The following is a 24,971-nucleotide window of genomic DNA, read 5'->3' as shown; positions in this document are numbered from 1 at the left end:
CTGCTCTGTCCTCCTCCATGTTGAGGATTCAGGGTCTAGATTAGAATGGTGCTGGAAAAGCACAGCAGTTCAGGCAGCATCCGAGGAGCAGTTAAACTGAGGTTTCGGGCAAAAGCCCTTCATCAGGAATACAGGCAGAGAGCCTGTTTTTACCTGAGGATTCACCATGGAGAAAGTGAGGGCTGCAGATGCTGGAGACCAGAGCTGAAAAATGTGTTGCTGGAAAAGCTCAGCAGGTCAGGCAGCATCAAAGTAGCAGGATGGCAACATCCGAGTAAATCTTTTCTGAACCCTTTCAAGTTTCACAACATCTTTCTGATAGGAAGGTAACCAGAATTGCACGCTACATTCCAACAGTGGCCTCACCAATGTCCTATACAGCTGCAACATGACCTCCCAACTCCAATACTCAATGATCTGACCAATAAATGAGAGCATACCAAACACCTTCTTCACTATCCTATCTACCTCTGACTCCACTTTCAAGGAGCTGTGAACCTGGACTCTAAGGTCTTTTTGTTCAGCAACACTCCCCAGGACCTTACCATTCAGTGTATAACTCCTGCTCAGATTTGCTTTCCCAAAATGCAGCACCTCGCATTTATTTGAATTAAACTCCATCTGCCACTTCTCAGCCCATTGGCCCATTTGGTCCAGATCCTGTTGTAATCTGAGGTCACCTTCTTCGCTGTCCACTACACCCCCAATTTTGGTGTTATCTACAAACTTACTAACTGTACCTCTTATGCTCACATCCAAATCATTTATGTAAATGACAAAAAGTAGAGGACCCAGCACCGATCCTTGTGACACTCCACTGGTCACAGGCCTCCAGTCTGAAAAACAACCTTCCATCACCACCCTCTGTCTTCTACCTTTGAGCCAGTTCTGTATCCAATTGAGTATCTCTCCCTGTCTTCCATGAGATCTAACCTTCCTCACCAGTCTCCCATGGGGAACCTTGTCGAACGCCTTACTGAAGTCCATATAGATCACATCTACCGCTCTGCCCTCATCAATCCTCTTTGTTACTTATTCAAAATGCTCAATCAAGTTTGTGAGACATGATTTCCCAAGCACAAAGCCATGTTGACTATCCCGAATCAGTCTTTGCCTTTCCAAATACATGTACATCCTGTCCCTCAGGATTCCCTCCAAGAACGTGCCCACCACTGAGGTCAACCTCACTGGTCTATAGTTCCCTGGCTTGTCTTTACCGCCCTTCTTAAACAGTGGCACTATGTTTGCCAATCTCCAGTCTTCCGGCACCTCACCTATGACTATCAATGATGCAAATATCTCAGCAAGAGGCCCAGCAATCACTTCTCTAGCTTCCCACATAGTTCTAGAGTACACCTGATAATGTCCTGGGGAGTTATCCACCTTTATGCATTTTCAAGACATCCAGCACTTCCTCCTCTATAATCTGGACATTTTGCAAGGTGTCACCATCTATTTCCCTACATTCTATATCTTCCATGTTCTTTTTCACAGTAAATACTGATGCAAAATACTCAATTAGTATCTCCCCTTTTTTCTGCGGCTCCACACAAAGGCCGCCTTGCTGATCTTTGAGGGGCCCTGTTCTCTCCCTCGTTACCCTTTTGTCAATAAAACTAATAACTGGTTGTTTGCATATTGCTGTTTGTCGAGAAATGAAAACAGAAGAAAGAGCCTGAAAGGAATAAATGTTTTTTTAAACTTAAATTGGAAGTTTACAAATTGTCTGGAACAATTTAAAATCTGCAAAATAAGACTCAGTGATTTTAATTACTGCCTTTCTAGGTCAGAGGGATTGAGGATCAACCTCATTAACATGATATAAATGTGAATGTTTCCATTTCTTCATGTTCCCTGAGTGATCCAGAAAACCATTATTAAAAACACCCTCCACACAGCTGATATCCAGCACAATCTGCTCAAGGAATAAGCAATAAAAGCTGACCCACATCAAGGGAAAGACATTGATAGAGATACAGAAAATGTATATAGAACGTATCGATACACCACACACATACGTCAACCCCATATTACATATAGATGGAGATCGTTACACCTCACTGAGGTAGCAGTTTGGAAATCAAGCCTCACTCTTCCTGGGGTCATCCAAAATGGTGAAGTTTTTTTAGAAGTTCACAAAATTCTCCAATTTTTTGGAGTTTTTCATCCAAGTTGAAGTGCTCTCCGACGGGAAGGGAACACTCCTGACAGTCAGAGAACACTTCTGCGTCTAACAATCTTGTACTCCACAGTCATCTGACGGAGGTGCAGTGCTCCGAAAGCAAGTGCTTCCAAATAACGTTGGGCTATAATGTGGTGCTGTGTGATTTTTAACTTTTTCCACCCCAGTCCAACACTGGTGCATCCAAATCATGGTTCAAGAAGGCAGCGCATCGCCATCTTCTCAAGAGATCAACAAGGAATGGGCAATGAATGCTGGCCAGCCAGTGATATGCATGTTTCATGAATGAATAAAAACAAACACCCTGCCCCATACCTTAAATTAATGTCCCATGGTCACTGAACACTCCATCACGGGGAAACCATTTTCATTTCAACTGTATTTATGTCCCTCATAATTTTACGCATCTCAATCATGTCTTCTCTCAAGCTCCTCCTCCCTGGAGAAAACAATCTATCCAAATTCTCTTCAGAATTGAAACTCTCCAGCCCAGGTAACATCCTGGCAAATCTGCTCTGTCCCATAATGTGGATTCCTGAACTTCACACAATTCTTTAGCTGTGACCTAATCAATTTTTCATCCAGTTCCAGCATAACCTCACTGCTCTGAATTAAACTCTATGCTTCAACTAATAAAGGGAAGTATCCCATAGGGTTTTTTATCCATGTTATCCACCTGTCCCGATACATTAAGGGACTGGTGTACATGCACACCAAGGTCGCTCTGATCCTTGGTGTTTCCCAGGGTCCTATTGCTCATTATATCTTCCCTTCCCTTTTCCGTCCTGCCCAAGTGTATCACCTCACACTTATCCATGTTGGATACTGTTTGTTCCTGATCAGTCTATCTGACCAACCCGTAAAGATCCTCTTGTTGGCTAAGGCTATCCTCCTTAATATTTACTACCACAACTATTTTTTTAGATTAGTTTACTGAGATTACTTACAGTGTCGAAACAGGCCCTTCAGCCCAACAAGTCAACACCGCCCCGCCGAAGCGCAACCCACCCATACCCCTACATCTACCCCTTACCTAACACTACAGGCAATTTAGCATGGCGAATTCACCTGACCGGCACATCTTTGGACTGTGGGAGGAAACTGGAGCACCCGGAGGAAACCCACGCAGACACGGGGAGAACGTGCAAACTCCACACTTTCAGTCACCTGAGGCGGGAATTGAACCCGGGTCTCTGGTGCTGTGAGGCAGCAGTGCTAACCGCTGTGCCACCGTGCCGCCCACTATTTGTTTATCATCTGGGACCATATTGATCAACCCCTCTTCATTCAAGTCTAAATCATTTACGACTAACCGCAAATAGCAAGGGCCCCAACAGTGACCCTTGTGGGATCCCACCGGACACACACTTCCAGTCACAAAAATGCCCCTCGACCATCACCCTCTGTTTCCTGCCAGTCAGCAAATTGTTCATCCAACTTACCAAATTTCCTTGGATCCCACGGGCTCTCACATTTGCTGTAATTCTCCCATGTGGAACCTGATCAAAAGTCTTGCCGAAGTACAAGAAGACACAAGAACAAAAGGAATAGGAGCAGGAGAGGGCTATCTGACCCCCCGAGCCTGGTTCATCATTCAATAAGATCATGGCTGATCCTTTCATGGACTCAGCTTCATTTATTGCACACTCACCATAACCTTTAATTCCTTTACTGTTCAAAAATCTATCTGTCTTTGCATTCAAAAGACAACATCAAATTCATTCTCCTCATCTACATACCTGGTCACCTCTTCCAAAAAATTCAGGGAAGTTGTTAAGACATGACTTCTCCTGAACAAATCCATGTTCATGATTGATCCCTGTCTCTCCAAATGCAGATCCATTCTGTCCCTCAGAATTACCTCGAACAGTTTCCACCCCACTGAGTATAGACTGAGAGAAAGTGAGGACTGCACATGCTGGAGAGTCAGAGTCAAACAGTGTGGCACTGAAAAAGCACAGCAGCTCAGGCAACATCTGAGGAGCAGGAGGGTCAACGTTTTAGACATAAGTCCTTCATCAGCTGACCTGCCACACGTTTTGACACTGAGTTGAGACTGACTAGCCTGAAGTTTCCTGGTTTATCCCTTGCTCCCTTCTTGAACAATGGTACCAGACTGGCTGTCCTCCTGTCCTCCAGCACCTCTCCTGCAGCCGGAGACGAATGGATAATTATTTCCAAAGCCCCTGCTATTTTCTCCCCTGCGTCACTCAACAACCTGAGATACATTTCATCCTGCCCTGGAGATTTATTGACTTTTTGCTGCCCATACCACTCAGCAGCTCCTCTCTGTCAATGTTAATTTCTTTCACAATTTCACAGACTATCTCCCTGATTTCTACACCAAAATCATCCCTCTCCCTGCTGAACACCGATATAAAGCACTCACTTACAGCCTGATCTGCATCTTCCGGGTCCCTGAGCTATAAGGAGAGATTGGAGAACCTTGGTTTATTTACACTTGAAAGTCAGAGGCTGAGGGGGAACCTGGTCGATGTTTACACCATTATGGGAGGCATGGATAGAATAGACAGAGTGTTTGGCTTGGAAGGGAACTTGGAGTTGGTGGTGATCCCATGTAACTGCAGAACTGAACAGGAATGCAGTGACTGCATCCTCACGGTCAGGAAACTGAACAGTATTTGGACACATTCCCTGTTCTTCCAAGACGCAAACTTCAAAAGCTTTTGCCTCTGTAATTTTGAATCATTTCATTGTTTGTGTGTGTTCTGAATTCAGCAAAGGACTCAGTTTTAATCACTTTGCACTCCCACCTCACCAAAGTTCAGACACGACATGATGTTGATCTCTTCTACCGTTGCCTTTGCCTCTGTGCCCATTTCTTTGGACAGGTGATTAAGAGCGTCGCTCCGAAAGCTAGTGTGCTTCCAATTAAACCTGTTGGACTATAACCTGGTGTTGTGTGATTTTTAACTTTGTACACCCCAGACCAACACCGGCATCTCCACATCATTATTTTTATATTGGTAGGCAACTAATTCATTACTGCAAGGTGTCACAGACAATGTGATAATGTTGCCATAATCTGGTGAAAGGATTGAACAGGAGAGTTGGATTCGCCTGTATTGATCACAGAGTACAGACATTGGGCAGGGCAGACTCACTAAACACGGGGAAAAGGAGAGAATTATTCAAATAAGAAGGACTGCAGAATTCTGAGGTGTGGTGGGAGATAGATCACAAAAGGTTAGTCAACAGATGCACCATTGTAATCAGAGTCAAAAGTCTGATGCTGGAAAAGCACAGCAGGTCAGGCAGCATCCGAGGAGCAGGAGAATCAAGTCCTGCAGTCCTTACTTGCACCATGTCATCAGGGAGGTTAACAGCATTCGATCCTAGAATAAAGGAGGAATTGGATATAAGTGTATCAATGTTTTGTTTCAGTTATACAGAGTATTTCTGAGACCATATCTCAAATGCTGTACATAATGAAGGATATTGGTGCTGGCTCAAAGGAGGTTTCTGAGATTGAGAAGCAGGTTGTCTCATGAGGAGAGGGAGGACAGGCTGGGTTTGTTTCCCCTGGAGTTTAGAATAATGAGGGACTGTGAGACTGTAAACTTCAAACTTTAATAACTGTTCAGGGGTTGAAAGAATAAACCATGACTTTCTCTGGAATAAACTGGTCCTGAGATGAAAGAGACAAGGAGGAACTGTTATCAAGGAGTTAAAAGCAACATGATAATTATCCATCCCCAGGAAGAAAGAGTCAAAGCAACATCAACATGTTGTTCCTGGAGACAGGAGATAGTTAACACCAAATGTACCAAGGAACAAGGAAGCTACTCCTGATAAGAAGGCAAGTTACAGACTTGAACACTCATGAATGTTGTGGATGAAAGGATCTAACGGATACTCAATTATGTCACATCAGAAACTCCACATGAAGTAAAATCCTGTAAGAATTCATCTTCAGAATTTTTCAGTAGCAGAACTTCTGAGAACAATTTAGCAAAAGGATTGGACCTTGGATATCCAGAGACAGACGCTATTGGTTAGAATCGTAGACTAAATTCCACCAAAAATCAGAGACTAGCTAAGTTGAATCGTGAGGCTTAACTTGTTTTTTAAGGAGTCTTATTTTATTGCTATATGCAATAAACTTTGAGAAGGTGATTCAATATTAAATTGTCTCAAAGATTTCTTAAAATGTATCCAAATTAAACAAAGCTTGTGGTAATTTACACACAACAGGGATCACTTGATTGAAATGTATAATATCGTAAATGTTTTTTAGAGTCATAGAGATGTACAACATGGCCATAGACCCTTCAGTCCAACACTTCCATACCAGCCAGATATCCTAAATTAATCTGGTCCCATCTGCCAGCATTTGATCCTTATCCTGCTAAATCCATCCTGTTCATATACCCATCTCGATGCCTTTCAAATATTGCAATTGTACCAGCCTCCATCACTTCCTCTGGCAGCTCATCACATAAACGCAATCCCCTTTGTGGGAAAAGGTTACCCCTTTTAAATCTTTCCCCTCTCACTTTAAAATTATGCCCTCTAGTTTTGAACACCTCTATGCTGGAGCTCTATCCATGCCCTTCATGATTTTAACTTCTCTCAGGTCACCCCTCAGCTTTGAACAGTCCAGGGAAAACAGCCCCGGCCTCCTCAGTCTCTTCCGAAACCTCAAACCCTCCATCCCTGACAACAACCTTGTAAATCTTTTCTGAACACTTTCAAGTTTCCCTCCATCCTTCCTATAGCAGGGAGACCAGAACTGAATGCAGCATGATAAAATTGGCCAAATCAGTGCACTATATAGCCACAGTATGACATCCCAACTCCTATCCCTAATGCACTGCCCAATAATGGAAAGCATACCAAATACCTTCATCACTAACCAGCTCGACTTGCAACTCCATCATTTGGGAACTGCGAGTCTGCACTCTAAAGTCTCTTTGCTTGGCAACACTCCCCAGAACCTAACCATTAAGTGTGTGTGTCCTACCCTGATTTGCCTTTCCAAAATGTAACACCTCACATTTGTCTCGATTAAACTCCATCTGCCGTTCCTCGGTCCATCATTCCACTGATCAAGTTCCCATTATACTCTGAGATAACCTTCTTCACTGTCCACTCCACCACCAATGTTGGTGTCCAGTTTTCTCAGACAGTTGTGTGATGTTGGAATTCTTTGCCTCAGGAAGCCGTGGAGGTAGGGTCATGGAATATTTTTAAAGGTAGTGATGGACAGATTCTTGTGAATCCAGGGAATCGAGGTGAAAACGTGGAATATGAAGCACAAACAAATCAGCCAAGATCTTCCTTAATGTTGGAGCAGGCTTGAGGGGCTGAATGTTCTACCTCTGCCCCAATTTCTTCTGGTCATGTGTTTCATTCTGGGTAGGAGTACACAGACTGTCTAAAACATTCATGAGAGATGTGATTGGAGCAGGAAGGATATTGGACAATAGGAGAGAGTTGAGGTGAGGCAGGAGCAAATATTAGAGGGTGCAGGGAGTGAGAAGACGGTGAGAACAGATTAGGTAGTTTTCATATCCTTGCAAGGCACATGGGTCTCACAGGCAAGCCCAGCGTTTGTTGCCAATCCCTGAACACCCTTGAAGTGAGATGCTTGCTTGGCCATTTCAGAGGGCAGCAGGTCAGATTCAGACACATTGCATTCAATCGCTCCTAAAAGGACAACTGAGGTTTGAAATGGGGATCTGAAGTCACCTGTCGGGAGATTGGGTGAAGATGGTAGATTTGCTTCCCTGAAGGACATTAGTGAAACAGTTTCTATCTTTAAACAACAATTGATGTTGATTCAGATGGTCACCATCACAGAGATGAGTTTACAATTCCAGATTTAATAATTAAATGTAAATTTTACAAGTTGCCATGGTGAAAATTGAACCCCTCTCCCCAGAGCATGAACCCGACCCTCAGGTTCCCCACAGCAGCCCAGCGACTGGGAGTCATTTGAGACGTGTGACACCCAACTGGACTGTTTTCCTTGACCCATACCGAAGCAGCAGACAGACTGGCCGTGAACAGCTCAAGGCAGCAAGGACCGGGCCGAGCCAGTTACTCAGCCAGATGATTCAGGGAATCGGAAATGGTCATTGTCCAAGAATCCATCCAGGGTCAGTGACTGAGGAGAAGATTTCCATCTCCATCGCTCAGATAATAATTTAAAGGTGGATTTCCATCTCCATCGCTCAGATAATAATTTAAAGGTGGATTTCCATCTCCATCGCTCAGATAATAATTTAAAGGTGGATTTCCATCTCCATCGCTCAGATAATAATTTAATGGTGGATTTCCATCTCCATCGCTCAGATAATAATTTAATGGTGGATTTCCATCTCCATCGCTCCGATAATAATTTAATGGTGGATTTCCATCTCCATCGCTCCGATAATAATTTAATGGTGGATTTCCATCTCCATCGCTCAGATAATAATTTAAAGGTGGATTTCCATCTCCATCGCTCAGATAATAATTTAAAGGTGGATTTCCTTCTCCATCGCTCAGATAATAATTTAAAGGTGGATTTCCTTCTCCATCGCTCAGATAATAATTTAATGGTGGATTTCCATCTCCATCACTCAGATAATAATTTAAAGGTGGATTTCCATCTCCATCGCTCAGATAATAATTTAAAGAGCCTGGTCAGCTCCCTTCATGGAAACCCATTGGTGGTGGGATCGCTTAGCTCCGCCTACCATTTGCTGCTTGTACTGTTTGGTCCACAAGTACACCTGTATGGTCACTTCTCCAGACTAACACCTCAGTTTTAGGTGTGGCTGTTGCTGCTTGTGACATGCCCTCCGACACTCTCCAGTTAAACTGGAGTAATCCCCTGGTTTACAGACACAGACCATCACACACAGAGACACACACCCACACACACACAGACACACCAATATACACACAAACACACCCACAGACACACCCACACACACCCACACACACACACACACACACACACAGAAACACACACACACCCACACACACTGACACAGACACACACACACCCACACACACAGACACACCCACACACACACAGACACACAATGACATCAACAGACACATGCATACGCACACCCCCACACAGACACACACACACACACAGACACACACACACCAACATACACACAGGCACACACACACACCCATACGCAGATACACACGGACACACACACACACAGACACACACACACACAGACACACACACACCAACATACACACAGGCACACACACACACCCACACGCAGATACACACAGACACACACACACACAGACACACAGACACACAGACACACACACAGACACACACACACAGACACACACACACAAACTAAGCTCTGGTCTTTGGGGAGGGGGGGAACCACATAAAACAGTTTCAATGGTTCTCTGTTCACAAGACCTGCTGAGATGATTCTTGTGCTGATCAGAATGCTGATCCTTGCTCTTCCTTCCCCAGGTCGGTGATTCCTGTAATAATGTTTTTTGAAAGTCTGTAATAAACAGAAATCAGAGCAGCTCAGAATTATAATTTCAGTTTGAGGGGAATTACCTGAAAGGGGAACATTTACCTCAACAATTGTACAATTATTTTATTCATTGATAGAATGAGTGTATCACTGGCCAGGCCAGCATTTATTGCCCATCCATAGTTGCCCAGGGAGCAACCAAACCATACCGCGGTGGGTCTGGAGTTACATGTCGACAGAAGTGGGTACTGCAGATACTGGAGATTAGGGTCAAGATTAGAGTGGTGCTGGAAAATCACAGCAGGTCAGGCAGCATCTGAAAAGCAGGAAAAAGCCTTTCACCAGGAATTCATCAGGAGTCACATGGAGGCCGGTCCCTGTAAGGATGACATTTACTGTCCAAAAGGACATTACTGACCCAGATGGGTATTTCCTCACAAGTGGGAATGAGTTTGTAGTCACTATTAGACTCTTAATTCCAGATTGTTTTGTATATAAATTCCACCATCCCCTGTGGTGTGATTCAAATCCAGTTCCCCAGAACATTTCCTGGTTCTCTGGATTAACCATCCAGCCAATTTACCATGATGTCCTCACATCCTCTTTTCCCTCATTCTTTTCCTGACCAGGATAAACATACTGGGAGAGACAAACTGTTGACCGACGGTCAAGTACCATCTAATAGGAAAGGGGAGAGTCTGTTTGCCTTCTGATTGGTGCAGAAAACCAACACCTCAATGAAGATGGGCAGGCTGGCAGACCAATGCTAGAGCACTGGGATGGGGAGTTGGGGCTTGGAATTCATGGGATCAAACCCCAATGATCTGACTGAACAGCATTAGAGATGCCAGGAACAAGGAGCTATATCACACAGCCCCAACTGGTTCTATCCAGTACATGGAGAGTGGGATTCTGGAGCCTGGGAGCAGATAGAGTGTCAGGGAGAAAGGGAGAGGAAATTAGAACTGGTGTTGAAAGGAAAGACTGATTCATTCACGTCTGAATAAGCAACTCAGAGAGTTTTGCTGCTTGAACTGAAGGAAAATTGTCTGTTATTGAGGAGGATTACTTTTAACATTCAGATTCATCACAAAATGGAACAAGATATAAAATATGCTGAAGAACAATTATCGTCATTTACCGTTATCTGCTCCTGTGCCTTCCCTTTCCAGCCTGTTCAGTGTGAGGAGAAATGCAGGAAAGGGAAACATTTCCCCCAACATCCTTCCCTTCAGTGTGAGGGTAATTACTGTGAGGGAAACATTTACCCCAACATCCTTCCCTTCAGTGTGTGGGTAATTACTGTGAGGGAGAGCATTAACCCCAACATCCTTCCCTTCAGTGTGTGGGTAATTACTCTGAGGGGAGCATTTACCCCATCATCAACCCCTTTCACTGTGAGGGTAATTATAGAAAAGAAGAACATGAAATGCAATGATCTGGGACAAAATTAATTGGTACTTAGTGTCACAGAGTCATACAGCACAGAAACAGGCCTTTAGCCGAACATGGAGAAAGTGAGGACTGCAGATGCTGGAGATCAGAGCGAAAAACTGAGTTGCTGCACTTTTCCAGCAACAAATTTTTCAGCTTGAGCCTAACATGTCCATTCCAGTAAGTTTTCCTAAACTGAACCAGCCCCATTTTCCTGTGTTTGACCCATATCTCTCTCACCCTTTCCGAACTATGTACCGGTCCAAAATGACTTTTAATTTGGTGGATGTGAGGTGGGTCTTTCATCAGAGTGAACCCACTGGTGCGTCAAAAGTGATTGAATCCATTCCAACACTCCGAGCAAGTGAATGGTCTCTCCCCATTGTGAACATGTTGGTGTGCAGTGAGGTGAGATGATTGCCTGAACCCAGTCCCACAGTGAGACCACCAGAGCGGTCTCTCCCCAGTGTGAACGTGGTGATGGATCATCTGATGTTGAATACGTTTATTGCTTTTCCCACAGTCTGAACTTTTAAAAGCTTGTTAACGTAGTGAACATGCTGGTGTCTCAGCAGCTGGGATGATCCCTTGCCACACTCTGTGTGGGTGGACAGCCTCTCCCCCGTGTGAACTCACTGATGTACAGTCAGCTGGGATGATCACCTGAGCCCAGTTCCACAGTGAGAACACTTGAATGGTCTCCTGAATCATCCCCATCAGTGAACACACATTAATGGGACATCAGTTCTCCAGGACGTTTCCAGCATTGCCTACATCCTGAATATTTAGAAGGTCTCTCCCCCGTGTGAACTCCCCGGGGCCTCCAGACAGACATATACAAAATGTTTATTTAATAAAGTCTTCAGTGCTTGATGTGATGTAGATTTAATGAGCGATTTGTGTGAATGAGAGGGTTTTTATATGGTGAAGCCGACAACAGATACTTTGAGTTTTATTTGATTTCATCTCAGCGTGGCTCTTGAAGGCCAGCTGTGATGGAGTTGAGTAAGTTGTTCAGGAAGAAGACCATACAACACAGGAACTGAAGTGGGCCATTCATCCCATCAGGGTCTCGCAGGTACAGTGCTGCTGTGACGGAGGGGTTGGGAGGATATGAAATGGCAAAGATTCACAAACAGGAAACTCCAAACAGACATGTGACTGTCACTCCTTTTACCAGGATACGAATATCGTTGTCCTTTCCCTATGGAAGCAAATGCTTTCCTTTCTGTCTGAGAGAAAAGATGTCAGATGTTGGTGTGGCTGTGTGTGTTCCAAAGTATTCACTAACCAGATTAGACTATCCTGGAGCATGTGCTCACTCTGTGTACCCCACCTGCAGAAGGTGCTGGGCTGGCTTTCACCAGCAATTTCTGTTTTTGTTTCTGATTTCCAGCATCCACCGTTCTTTGTAATTTTTCGATTCACTGCGGTGAGTGTTTGTATTTCAGACTGGAGGGACGTGTGCTGAAACAAGGTTCTTTTTGAGCTATGTGTATGACCTGGACTCAAGTGGACAGGACCGAATTTCAGTACTTGCAGGGAATATCAAGATCCAAAGTGTAGTGTAATGGACCAGATCAAACCACCTCAAAACATATCAAGGAGATAGCTTCGATCCTGACTTCTTTCTTGTTTAAATGCAAGTTCAAGGCATTGTACTCGAGATGTGATTCCATTGGTCAAACTATTCACCTTTAACCAAAACTCAATTTATTCTGACATCACAACTTAAATACAAATGAGAAATAGAATTGGCATTACTTTACCTTCAATAAAATACTTAACAAAATAATAGATTATTTAACAACCGCCCATCAACCGCCCCAGTCCAGCAGCATCACATAAGCACACACTTGGCAAAGGCAATGTCAACAAAGCAGACTTCCTGTACTTGCAGAGATGAGATTGGAGCAGGTGGGATATTGGTTGCTAGGGGAGGGTCAAAGGGAAATAAGGGTAGAGAGAGTGAAGTGAGGCAGGGCCAGGTGTTAGAGGGTGCAGGGACTGAGCAGAGAGTGAGAACAGATTAGGTTGATTTTTAAAATTCATTCAAGCCATGTGGGTCTCGCTGGCAAGGCCAGTATTTGTTCCCCATCCCTAAGTGTCCTTGAACTGAGAGGCTTGCTTGGCCATTTCAGAGACAAGGACAGAGTCAGACACATTGCATTCAATCTGTCCGAAAAGGTCACACTGAAGTTTGAAGTGGGATCTGAAGTCACCTGGAGGGCAGATGGGGGAAAGATGGTGGATTTGCTTCCCTAAAGGACATTAGTGAAACAGGTTTTATTTTGAGCAACAAGTGATGATAATTCAGATGGCCACCATCAGGAAGAACAAGGCTTCAATTCCAGATTTATTAATTAAATTCCACAAGTTGCCGTGGTGAGAATTGAACCCCATTTTCCCAGAGCATAAACCTGATCTTCAGGGCCCCATCAACAGCCCAGCTATGGGAGTCATTTGGGAATGTGTGACTGGACTCTTTTCCTTGACCCATACAGACCGGCCATAAACAGTTCGAAACAGCAAGGAACGGGCTTGACGACTCAGAAAATCAGAAATGGTTATTCTTCAAGTGACCGAGGAAAGGAGTTTTAATCTTCATTGCTCAGATAATAATCTAAAGAAACCAATCAGATCCCTTTCTGGAATGTTATGAAACAGGGATAGCAAGCCAAACCAAATCCACCTCACTATCACTGGATACACAACACAATGATAAGAAAACATTCAATGATCCTCAAAATTACTGAATGATTCTGAATGAGGCATGGCAAAGAACAGATCTTGGACACCAAGTCTACAATTTTAACGAAAATTAACAATTCATTCTGAAGAACAAAACTGAGCACAGATAAACTATAAGGCAATAGCATGTTTTAAGTCAATTTGTAGTTCAGGTTGATGTTCTGAATGTAGATTTGTTATCAGAGAAAACCAATATCCAAAACTATAAGGCAATCTAATTAATATCGACCACCGAAGCCCAATCTTCATTGATTGTAAAATTCCGATCAGACATCCCTCACAAATATGTGTGCACACATACACACACATGTGGAGTTAAGATAAATGAGAAAAATAAAAGAATTGTGATTTTCCAGTTTGATGACCATTTTACTGATAAACGTCAGGCCGTCATGAAATCCTTGTTTGATGAGTTCTCTGACAAGTACGTTGGATGTATGTCTTGCTTGAATTCCAAAGTCACTGGTCAATACAGATCGCTTCTGCATATAGAGCTATAGAGTCATGGAGTCCTAAAGCATGGAGACATGCCCTTTGCTCCAAAATGTCCATGCCCACCAAAATGTCTGTCCACACTAACCCCATTTCACTGCACTTGGCCCATATCCTTCGAATCCTTTCCTGGACATGTATTCACACAAATGCCTTTTAAATGTTGATAATGTAGCCACCTCAACTACTTCCACTGGCAGCTCATTCCAAGTTTGCAGATGACACTAAGATTGGTGGAGGAGCAGATAGTGAAGGAGACTGTCAGAGAATTCAGCAGAATATAGATAAATTGGAGAGTTGAGCAGGGAAATGGCAGGTGGAGTTTAATCCGGGCAAATGCAAGGTGATGCATTTCGGAAGATCCAGTTCAAGAGCAAACATTATGGTAAATGGACAAGCCCTGCTGAAAATTAATGCACAGAGAGATCTGGGTGTTCAGATCCATTGATCCCTGAAGGTTACAATGCAGTTCGATAGAGTGCTCGAGAAGGTATACAGCATGGTTTCCTTTATCAGGCAGGGTATTGAGTACAGGAGTTGGTAGATGATTGTTACGGTTGTATAAGATTTTGGTTCGGCCACGTTTGGAATCTTATGTACCGATCTGGTTGCCATGTAACCAAAAGGATGTGGATGCTTTGGAGAGGGTGAAAACGAGGTTCACCAGGATGGTGAACATACACACACCCCGGTATGATGGGGGGTGCTAACTATGAAAAGAGGTTGAGCAGATTAGGATTATTTTCATTAGGAAGACAGAGGTTGAGGGGCAACTGATTGAGGTCAACAAAATCATGAGAGGTATAGACAGGGTGGATAGCAAGAAGCTTTTTCCCAGAGTGGGGTCTCAGTTATGAGGGGTCATGAGTTCAAAGTGACAGGGGAAAAGTTTTATTGTTGGGAATTGATGAGACTCACGGTTGGTGTGTTCCTCCCAGGTGCCAGGGTCCGTGATGTCTTGGATCATATCTTTGGGGTCCTGAAGGGAGAGGGTGCCCAGCTGCAAGTTGTGGTCCATGTAGGTACCAACATCATAGTTAGAAAGAGGGATAGGGATGTAAGGCAGGATTTCAGGGAGATAGGGTGGAACCTGAGAGCTAGAACAAACAGAGTTGTTATCTCTGGTTTGTTACCCGTGCCACGTGATAGAGAGGCAAGGAATACGGAGAGATATCAGCCAAACAGAGATGGTGTAGGAGGGAGGGTTTCAGTTACTTGGATAATTGGGGCTCATTCTGGGGAAGGTGCGACTTGCACAAACAGGACGGTCTTCACTTGAACCAGAGGGGTACTAATATCCTGGGTGGAAAATTAGCTGGTGCTAATCGGGTGGGTTTATACAGAGGGATGGGAACCTGAGGTGTAGTTCCAGTAGACAGGAGGATGAGAGTAGGGAGGACAGAGACAGGATTTCACGGTCACAAGAGTGTGCTGTCAGACAGCAAGCTGGTTTGAAGTGTGTCTACTTCAAAGCCAGGAGTATCCGGAATACGGGAGGTGAGCTTGCAGCATGGATGGGTACCTGGGATTTCGATGTTGTGGCCATTTCGGATACATGGATAGACCAGGGTGAGGAAGGGATGTTGCAGGTTTTCAGGATTGAGATCATTCATTAAGAACAGGCAAGGCAGTAAAAGAGGGGGAGGTGTAGCCTTGTTCATCAAGGAAAGTATAATGGTGGCTGAAATAACTTTTGACACCAAATTACTCCTGAGGTAGTATGGGCTGAGTTTAGAAACAGGAGAGGAGAGGTCACACTGCTGGGAGTTTTTTTATAGGCCTCTGCAGAGTTCCAGGGAGGTGGAGGAGAGGATTGGCAAAACGATTCTGGGTAGGACTGAAAGGAACAGGATGATCATTATGGGGGACTTTACTTTCTCCAACATTGACTGGAAATGCGATAACTCTAGTACGTCGGTTGGATCAGTTTTTGTCCAATGTGTACAGGAGAGTTTCCTGACACAGTATGTCGAGGGGCTGACAAGAGGGGAGGCCACACTGGATCTGGTGCTTGGTAATGAACCAGGCCAGGTGTTTGATTTAGTTGTAAGTGAGCACTTTGGAGAGAGTGACCATAATTCAGTTATGTTTAGTTTAACGATGGAAAGGGATAGGTACATGCCACAAGTCAGGAGTTATCGATGGGGCAAGGGCAATAAGAACACGATTAGTCAAGAATTAGGATGCAGAGAATGGGTTATCAAAATGCAGGGGATGGGGACAATGGAAATGTGGAGCTGGTTTAAGGAACAGATATTGGGTGGACTTGATCGGTATGTCCCTGTCAGGCAGGGAGGAAGTTGTAAGGTAAGGGAACCGTGGTTTACTACAGAAATTGCATCTCTTGTTAAGTGTAAAAAGGAGGCTTATATGTTGATGAGACAAGATGGTTCAGATGAAGCGATGGAGAGATACAGATTAGCTGGGAAGGATTTAAAGAGAGTTAAGAAGAGCAAAGAGATGACATGAGCAATTTTTAGCAGGTAGAATAGAGGAGAACCCTAAATCTTTCTATAGATGTTTTAGGAATAAAAGGATGACTAAGGTAGGAATAGGGTCAGTCAAAGACAGAACTGGGAAGTTGAGTGTGGACCTTGTGGAGATCAGTGATGTGCTAAATGAACATTTCTCATCGGTTTTCACTCAGGAAAAGGAGAACATTGTAGAGGAGATGAATGAGATACAAGATCAATTCTAGAAAGTGTGAAAGTAGACAAGTCCCCCTGGGCTGGATGGGATTTATCCGAGGATTCTCTGGGAAGTTATGGAGGAGATAGCAGAAGCTTTGGTTTTGATATTCGAGTCATCATTGTCAACAGGTTTGGTATCAGAGGATTGGAGGGTTGCAAATGTTGTGCCCTTGTTCAAGGAGGGCAGGAGGGATGACCAGGTAATTATAGACCAGTGAGTCTTACTTCCGTTGTAGGAAAGGTTTTGGAAAAGATGATAAGAGATAAGATTTATAATCATCGAGCTAGCAACAATTTGATTTCAGATAGTAAACATGGTTTCGTCAAGGGCAAGTTGTGTCTCACAAACCTTATTGAGTGTTTTGAGAAGGTGACCAAGCATGTAGGTGAGGGTAGGGCAGTTGATGTGGTGTACATGGACTTCAGGAAAGTCTTTGATAAGGTTCCACATGGTAGGCTGTTGGAGAAAATGCAGAGGCAGGAGATTGAGGGTGATTTAGCAGTTTGGATTAGAAACTGGCTTTCTGAAAGGAGGCAATGAGTGATGGTTGATGGAAAATATTTAGCCTGGAGTCCAGTTACTAGTGGTGTGCCACAACGATCTGTTTTGGGATCACTGCTGTTTGTCATTTTTATAATTTGGAGATGTCAATGTTGGACTGGGGTGTACAAAGTTAAAAATCACACAACACCAGGTTATAGTCCAACAGGTTTAATTTGAAGTCATTTTTATAAATGACTTGGACGCAGGCATAGGTGGATGGGTTCGTAAGTTTACAGATGACACTGAAGTTGGTGGAGTGGTGGACAGTGTGGAAGAATGCTTCAGGTTGCAGGGGGACTTGGATAAACTGCAGAACTGGGCTGAGAGGTGACAAATGGGGTTCAATGTAGCAAAATGTGAGGTGATTCACATTGGGAAGAATAACAGGAAGGCAGAATACTGGGTCAATGGAAAGATTCTTGGTAGTGTGGCTGTGCAGAGGGATCTTGGAGTCCATGTACATAGATCCCTGAAAGTTGCCACCCAGGTTGATCGTGCTGTTAAGAAGGCATACGATGTGTTAGCTTTCATTGGGAGAGGGACTGAGTTCTGGAACAGCAATGTCATGCTGCATCTATACAAAATGCTAGTGCGGCTGCACTTGGAATATTGTGTACAGTTCTGGTCGCCCCATGACAGGAAGGATGTGGAAGCATTGGTAAAGCTGCAGAGGAGATTTACCAGGATGTTGCCTGGTCTGGAGGGAAAATCTTATGAGGAAAGGCTGAGAGACTTCGGTCTGTTCTCATTGGAAAGAAGAAGGCTAAGAGGGGATTTGATAGAGATATACAAGATGATCAGAGGATTAGATAGGGTAGAAAGTGAGATTCTTTTTCCTCGGATGATGACATTAGCTTGTACGAGGGGGCCTAACTACAAATTGTGGGGTGATAGATTTAAGACAGATTTTAGAGGCAGGTTCTTTACTCAGAGTGATAAGGGTGTGGAATGCCCTACCTGCTAATGTAGTCAACTCAGCCACAACAGGGAGATTTAAACAATCCTTGGATAAGCACATGGATAATGATGTGATAGTGTCGGCGGATGGGCTTAGAATATTTTACAGGTCAGCACCACATTGAGGGCCGAAGGGCCTGTTCTGTGCTGTACTGTTCAATACTCTATGTTCTAAGATTAAGGGAGATATGTGCGGAAGGTTCTTTACGCAGATTGGTGGTGAACTACTGGAACGGGTTGCCAGCGGAGGTGGTAGAGGTGGGCACAATACATTTAAGATGCATCTAGACAGAGACATGAATGGGCAGAGAGCAGAGGGGTACAGATCCTTAGAAAATAGGTGACAGGTTTAGACAAAGGATCTGGAGCAGTACAGGCTTGGAGGGCTGAAGGGCCTGTTCCTGTGCTGTAATTTTCTTTGTTCTTTGTTCCACATCTGGGAAACACCCAACAAATATGTGGTTGGAGATGTGGCTCCAGGATTCACACAAGGACCAACGGAACCCATGAAAAGGGACACAAATTTCCTCAGGAGATGATAACACTCATGAGTGAGTAATCACCGATGACAATGACAATGACCTTGAATTAACCTGCCTTAGTTTTCCAGACCATATTCCAACAGCAAATGTTTCCCTTTTCTTTTCTCATCTTTCGTCAAACAACCTATTTTTCAAACTTTAATTCTCAACTTTAAAATTTCAGTTCCAAACCAAAAGTGAGGAAACCAAAAGAAAAGGAGTGATGCTCTCAATGGGAAACATGCTGCTTTTCACTGGGTCACATTGAATAGGAAGAAAGTTAGTCCAAAGTGGTCAGGCTGTACAGTGAGGGTGGTACTCTATCACTGCATGTCTGTCCACTGTGTTGATGCTTCACACACTCGATGTTACAGTGTCTGAAATGGATGCTGATTGGTCAGTTCGAGTACAGCCAGTACCTGGGGCCAATGGCTGCTGGGTCTGATTAGGCTCAGGAATGCTGGATGACCCTGGATCATTCCTGAAAAACATACAAGGAACATTAATATTCAGAGGAAGCTAATGGCATAATCCCAGGTCACAGTAACAAGAATCCTATCTTTTTGCTTATCCCCTCACAGGCCATGGGTCGGTCTGGCTGCTCCTAGTTGTCCATGAGAAGGTGGTGGGGAACTGTTGCTGGATCAAAATCCTGGAAATCCCTCCCTAAGGGCTCTGTGGCTCTTGCCTTCAGAACAACGACTGGAGCAGTTCATGAAGGCAGCTCACCCCCAACTTCTCAAGGGCAACTGAAGACAGGTAGTCAATGCTGGTCCAATCAGAGATGCTCACAACCGGTAAATGAATAAACAAAATATTCAGATTTAGACACAATTCACCCATGTCACCCTTGAAGAATTCACCACCAGAAACAGTTCTGCCTTGGTCCCAGAATGTACCAAAGCACCCACGGGTCAGCTTTGAGCAACTGGTTACAAGGCAGGGAGGGAGGGTGTTGGAGATGAGGGGAAAATTCCTGCAAGGGCTTCCTATCACCTGTAACTTTGGAGGATGCTACAGAACATGGAAATCTTGGAAAGAGGGGGATGATCAGGAAATCACATTCCCACTCAGTGGAAATTCAGCTGCTCAGAGAGCAAGGTAGAAAAAGTAGGATTCACAAAAAAGTCCCTTTTATCCTCAGCACTCACTGCAAGTGATTACATTCCAATCGTCCCCTCCATAAAACAGCCATTACAACTCAAAGTGACCACTGTGAGAAAACTGGGGAACACTTTCGTTCTACACAAGGATGAATTGTAGATTGATTTGCAGACGAGAGATCACAGATGAACCTGGAGCTGGAGATTTACAAACAGCCAGAAATTGACCAATTCTGTTCAGAAATTATTTATCTGTCATTTACCTCTCACTTTTCCAGTGAGTGTTTGAGCAACTTGTAAGAAGGAAAAAACACATTGGGAGCTCATCGGCAGGAGGCTGCATTCTGTCTATGAAAAGGAGATATTCAATACAACCCTGAACTAGAGCATTTCTACTCAGCGAAAGTGAGGGCTTCCTGATGAAGGGCTTTTGCACGAAACATCGATTCTCCTGCTCCTCGGATGCTGCCTGACCTGCTGTGTTTTTCCAACACCACACTCTCGACTCAGGGCATTTCCACCACTACTCTCGTGTCAGTCACTGACTATCTTACCTTTTCAAAGGTGTCGTTCTCTTGAGTTGCTGTGAACACTCTAAAGAGAAAAAAAGATTCATAAATATTTTGTAAAATTATGAACAAATTTGTCACATTGTCTCCACAATTGGAAATGTTTCCCCCCATACACTTTCATCCCTTTATCCTCAAGAACTCTAACTCCTTCTTAAAAACATTTCTTGATTTGGCCTCAACTGCTTTCTGTGGCAGGGAACTCCACAGGATCACAGTAACTCCAAAGGGATTGTTCTCCATGTCAATCCTGAATGGCCTACCCCATATCCTTTGACAGTGACCATTGGTTCTTGTCTCCTCGGTCATCGGAAACATCTTTCCTACATTTATCTCGTCGAGTTTTATTGAAATTTCACACATTTCCCTGAGATCCCCCTCATTCTTCCAAATTCCAGTGAATATCATCCTAACCAATCCAATCTCTCTTCATACATCAGCCCTGAAATCCCAGGAGTCTGTCTGAGAAACCTTCATTGCACTCTGTCCAATGCCAGAACATCCCTCCTCAGATAAGGGGACCAGAACCTCACCCAATACTCCAGGTGTGGTTTCTCCAAGACCTTGTACAATTACAGCAAGACATTCCTACTCCTGTATCAAAACTTCTTTCTGTGAAGCCAAAATACAACTGACAGAGATACGGAGGGAGAGGGCATGAAGATAAGGATCAGAATTTAAACTTCTCAAGGTCTTCAGCACTGACATAACTGAGCTCAGAATTCTGAGCCCTTCAATATTCCTAAGACATCCTGCCTGTTCAATTTGTTCAGCCAGAGCAAAGACAGGTCATGAGGGCAGTCCCAAAACAGACCAGTGCCTGAACATTGCACTCACTGCACAGGCCAGAAGAGGAGTCCATGTTACCATTCCTGCCCAAATATAGCTCTGTTACTCAGACTATCTGAGCCACCATGTCTATGCCTTTATCCAGCAAACTCTCGAAAGCCACTTGAACAATAAAGCTCACAAGAATATCGTGGTGAACTGCAACTTCCTTTCTGTTCTGTTTGAGAGTCTGTACAAAGTGGGAATGAATGCAAAAGATGTGATTTGTTGTGATTCTATCAAATGGGAGTGAATGAAAAGACATTTTAGCGCATTGAGATTCAAGTGATGGGAGGATAATGGGAATTGATCCATCAGAGTTCAATAGAATGGGTTTGAATGGATCTCCTTGTGAAACATCCTCAATGTTAAATCACTCACAAGAAAGCTCCGTCCCAGACAACATCCTGGTGAATCTCCTGTGCACCCCTCCCTCTTGTTATGTCAGAACCATACCGTTTTATCAAACCTCATTGTCCATGAACCCACCTCCTTTGTTCCTGAAGTTGATGAAGATTATGAAGCAGATGGGCAGGATGAGAAGCATTGGAATGACCGGCAGATATACAGTGGTGGGCTCAGTCCTCTTCACTGTAAAACAGCAAGAACAGCATTATTCAGGAATACCTCCATGTTGCTGCAGTGAAACTTGTAGCAGGGTTACAGAGGAAGAGATTAAATGTACAAACAGGATGTTCTGCAATGGAGCAAACCAGTTCAACGCTCTCACCTGCTGTTTCCCACAGACAGGGAATTTGCTCCCCTCCAAATACTTACCCAATTATCACCTGAAAGATCACTCTATGAAATTTATTTCCATTGGCCTTTCAGGCCGTGCATTGCAGATCAGAACAACTCCTGAAGGAGGCAACTGCTTAATTCTGTGACACAGAATATAAGGTTAGATGGATACTTTAAAACATTCGACAGGGTATTTCCTGGACCCAGCCTTGACTCACCAACACAAGGGCACCCATTACTGAGCACTGATCTACCATCCCACCCTGTCCTGTGTCCTACATGTCGACCAGACCAAGTAAGGAAGGCAGATTTCATACTGTAAAGGACCTGACTGAGTCAGATGAGCTTTCCCAACTATCAACAGTGGTCACATGTGACCATAAGGTTAGCTTTTCATTTAAATTCCAAATGTTTAAAATTTCATTCATCTTTCACCTTCTGCTGTGGTAGGATTTGAACCCATGGCCCCAGACATGAGGGTCTGGGTTAGTTACCCAGTGACAGTAGCAGTATACCACCAACTCCTTTTATAACCCATGTGTGAATGCAGGGCTAGGATAGGTCCCACGTGGCTGTGATGCCTCACACAGTCAGATGGACACTTAAGGAATGTATTTGCACTGATGGAACTATTCGCGATGAAGGTGTGAACACTTTCAATGGAACCAAGAGGGACACATTAGTCTGCAGCACCGTCCTGCTCGAGGAGATGATCTCATTGTCAGCTTAACTTTGGATCGTTTGGGGATTGAACTGAATGTTCTGAGTGTGTCAATGCCTTTCAATACTGACTTCAGAATGTACCTAAAAGGATCAACACATCAAATTACATTAAATGTTTAAAAAGTCAAATTTCAAACACAAAAGCAAAATACTGCAGGTGTTGGAAATTTGAAATAAAATCAAAATGCTGTAAATACTCAGCAGGCCAGACCCCACCTGCGGAGAGAAACAGGGTTAATATTTTAGTTTCAATGACCAATTCATTAAACATTTGCATAACCTGCTACACTCTCACTGTACACCCTCTACAGACAGAATACTTTTTAATATTCATTCAATTACAGGATGAGAAGGACATTGGGTGGGGCAGCGTTTATTACCCATCCTTATTAGTTAAGAATAAACCACATTGCTGTGTCTGGAGTCAAAGGTAGGCCAGGCCAGGTTAGGATGACAGTTCTCTTCACGAAAGATCATTAGTGAACCAGATGGGTTTTTACAACAATAAACAGTGGTCACATAGTCGGCCTTTGACTCTTACTTTGAGAATTTTATTAATTTCAAATTCCACATCTGCCATGGTAGGATTTGGATCCTTCTGCCCAGAACATTACTGGGTGTTGGATTAACCATCCATCGATAATACCATCAACTGTTGTCCCCCCACAATGATTTCTTACCATAAGCCCACACCCGAGTCTCCTTCAGGATCAGATACTGAGAATCAGGTTCTGACCTGTATTCCACCAGACACAGGTAAGTGTGATTGTCCCTCACTCTCAGCTGGTTTATCCTGATCGAGGCGTTTCCCTCCCATGGGTTCCCAATGACCTCGTACCAATTTCCACCGTGTCCAGTTGTCCAAATTCCCTATGATTGGGCTGGAAATGTAACGATGTGTTGGTAGGGCTCCTTCCTCATCCAGGTAACAGTTGTCAGGGTGTGGGAGTCCCAGCTCCTGAAGATACAGGGTAAAGTACCTGAATCTCCCTCTGTCCCACTCACCACTGAGACATTTCCCTGAGCAGCTGAGGAAGGACGAACATCAGAATGGATGAGGTCAGTGCCCAGAAGTTCTGAATTCAGTTTGTTACATTTCTTTCAACTTCACAATAAGATGAGTAATTAAACACCCCACATATTTCTCACAGGTCTGGACCAGGCTATTATAGTTCCCTAAAGGAATCACCATGATGAAAATCACTCACTCTCCACCCCCTCATTTTGAGTTACTCATTCATGAGATACTGACAAATTAGAAAATGGACTGAACCCACATGAATTCATTTATTCTGGGCCCAACATCCCTCCCAACTTCACTAAAAATGTTTGTTTTTCGTTCCCCAGCCCTATATTCCAGTCTGTGCTCCTTCACTCTGTCCTGAAATCCCATTCCAATGATTGAACACATGTCTGTGTGAAGGTGAACATTCCTGATATTAACCTGAACATAGCCTTTCACTAATTCCCAACCGTAACCTATGTCATTAACACAGTTTGATTGAGGTCTGTTGAAGATTTCCTGCAGCACCAACCACTTCTTTGAGTTTTGGGGGATGCTGGTGTTGGGATGCATGGGGAGGCAGGGGGAGGAATTAGCTCCATGCTGTACCCCCTTTATAAATTAATCATCCTCAGAAAGAGGGAGGGTCTCTCCATCTCCATCCTAATGTGAAATAAGTTTCAGATTCACCCACATCCTCTCAGCATCTGCTCCCTCAAGACTCCTCAGGATCTTGCAAGTTTCAATAAAGTCACTTCTCAATCTTCAGCAACGAGCAGCACCCAACTGGCTCTGAACCAATCAGAATGGGAATGTAACAACACTCTGACATTCTCAGCCAATGGGAGGTAGGGAGGTGGCTCTTCACATATTCTCAGCCAATGAGACCTGAAGTTCCACCATGTGCTCACTCAGTGAGGGATTGGAAGATCCTTGCCCTATCTTGTCCTCAGTCAAT

This window comes from Chiloscyllium punctatum, chromosome 2, assembly GCF_047496795.1.
Source record: "Chiloscyllium punctatum isolate Juve2018m chromosome 2, sChiPun1.3, whole genome shotgun sequence".
Lineage (NCBI taxonomy): Eukaryota > Metazoa > Chordata > Chondrichthyes > Orectolobiformes > Hemiscylliidae > Chiloscyllium > Chiloscyllium punctatum.
The sequence above is the reverse complement of the archived record's forward strand: the minus strand, read 5'-3'. Positions refer to the sequence as shown.